General features: G+C 39.5%; 1 pseudogene; it reads left to right on the top strand.

The window, feature by feature from the left end:
- LOC101642953 overlaps positions 1-2549 on the top strand; it is a 28980-nt pseudogene that overhangs the window by 24876 nt on the left and 1555 nt on the right.

The following is a 2549-nucleotide window of genomic DNA, read 5'->3' as shown; positions in this document are numbered from 1 at the left end:
CCCACCCTCCCTCCACCCTCCCAGTATCACCACTCACACCATTGGTCCTGAAGGGATCATCCTCCCTGGATAATCTTGATTTCACAAACCCTTGCAGAATTGTGCCACTAATACAAAGGGTAGCTAAATGCTGAGCTTCTGTGCTCTGGTCATAGGTATTGTCAGGTGACTGTGTAATGTTTTGTATAAAATGACAAGGCTAGGCTAAAACTTGGTGGTCAAGAATGGATAAATCTGTTTTCAGTTATTTCTTATGGGAAAAATTGATTCAGAACTTGACTGCATCATATCTCAATGATCCTTCTGAACAGATGGATTAGCTTTGAGGTCCGGGGTTCTATTGCATCCTTAGCCTCAGCAAAATGGCTAAGGCTTCATGTAGCATCCTAACAATCTACTTACAGGTCACCGTGGTTTCAGGTTTGTGCATATAACAGTGTTTACCACTGTTTCCCCTAACTTTTCCTAACCTCCCAGTGTCTTCCCCATCTCCAACATTTGTTGAACATATCTCCTTTCCTTTCACCCAAGTCACCACTTGCCTATGCTCTAGTCCATGGCTTCCTCTTCTTCCCTTATCTTCCCACCCCCTAGTAACCATCAAAGAATCTTTCTTATAGTGTGAAAACGTTTTCTTGGGAATTTTATAATAGCGGTCTTTATATTTTATATCTGTCCTTTGTGACTACTTTTATTCAACACAATATTCTACAAGTTCATCCATGAAGTGTTTCACATAAATTATTTTTATTCGTTAATGTGGTAGCTATATACAGTAATCATTTGTCAATTTGAGGATTGAGAGTGAAGGGGTGGAATCTAGTCTGTCAATTGGATCAGAGCCAGTGAGGCCTCTGTGTGGGCATGGCCTACTCCTGCGAATTCTGGGAACTCTGGATTTTCTCCTTGGAGATGGGAGAAACTCTCTCTAAAACTTCACTCCCTGTGAGACTTTGTAGCTGAAAAGACACATGGAACTCCGCTAGTGTCCTGAACTAGAGAAATCACGTAGAGACCCCCGCCAGCGCTGAGATGCTCACACCACCATTGGATCCAGAAGACTTCTCACCCACTGGCCTGTGATCTTCCTGCATTCAGTGTCATTTTATGTGTTTCATGAGTCTGAAGAGGACTTTATAGATTGGTATCAGACATATGGGCTAATATCAGACTTATGGACTTGATCTGGACTGCGATAGGATGTTTTCTCAATTTTCAATAGCTCTTGTATATAAACCACTTTCTCATACACACGAGGTCCATGGATTTGTTTCGCTAGTCTTCCAAGACTAACACAATTAACATGGCATAGTATCCAATTATGTGTATTTAATTTTTTACAAAAAAGTCACTACCATCCAGTCAATGCCAACTCAATGATCCTATAAAGACAGGGTAGATGTGCCCATCTGGTTTATGAGATTTAATGCTTTAGGGTAGTAGAAAGTCCAATCTTTCCCCCTAGGAGAAGCTCATGGTTTCAAACAGCTGAGCTTGCGGTTAGCAGCCCAATGTGAAACCTCCATACCACCAGGGTTTATGTATTAAGTCTTCCCTTGATGGGCCTTTAAGCTATTTATGTCTTTTTACTATTGCAAATAGTGCTGCAATGAAAATGGGTGTGCATATACCTATGAGTGTTGCAGCTCTTCTTTTCTTAGGCTTATTATACCAAGTTCTGAGAAATAGAGGGTATAAAAATGGACAAATTGTCTGACCCCATTATCTCTCTTTTATGCATATCTACTACGTATCTCCAAATAAAGTTCATTGAAGATTCAATGTGACTCCATCTCTCTGAACTTTTAGGACTTTTAAGCAATAGCAAATAGTTCTGAGAATTGACACCATGAATTATAAAATACATGAGAGCTTCTATTTTTATTAAAATCATTATCAATTTAGTTCCTAAAATTAAATGATTAGCTTAAAATTGTTCCCATAGTAAATGTTTTCATCTTACCTTATTTTCCATTAAAACAGTTAAGGAGAAAATAATGTAGCCAGATATGGAAATACAATGATCTGACTTAGTTTTGTCTGAGGTCTCAAAGGGCAAGAAAGAAGTATTTGTGCCACATACCTTAAGAATATACAAAAGGTTGAGGATGAGGAGTGAGGGATAACTGTTTCATTGGAAAAAGTTATTGAAATGCTGTTGTTTCAACCTACATTTGGGGAAGGAGAGGGCACATCCAACTTATATTAAACCAAAAGAGAGAAGGGGACTTGAGAGACCATATGAGGCATACTACAAGTGACATCCCCAAGAAGCTAAAATCAAACAAAACCAAACAAATTCACTGTCCCTGAGTCGACCCTGACTCATAGCAAGCATACAGGACTTGTGTGTGTGGAGTTCTGAGAAGGGGACTCTTCATGGGACTAGGAAACCTCATCTTTCTTTAGGAACAGCTAGTGGTTTGGTGCATAACCAATGCATAACCACTAAACCACTAGGGCAGTGGTTCTCAACCTTCTTAGTGCCGTGGCCCTTTAATACAATTCCTCATGTTGTGGTGACCCCAAACCATAAAATTATTTTCATT

This window comes from Echinops telfairi, unplaced genomic scaffold (genome assembly GCF_000313985.2).
Source record: "Echinops telfairi isolate 266 unplaced genomic scaffold, ASM31398v2 ScPeMD7_38;HRSCAF=143, whole genome shotgun sequence".
In the NCBI taxonomy this organism is placed as follows: domain Eukaryota; kingdom Metazoa; phylum Chordata; class Mammalia; order Afrosoricida; family Tenrecidae; genus Echinops; species Echinops telfairi.
This window is presented reverse-complemented; position numbering and strand designations above follow the sequence as displayed.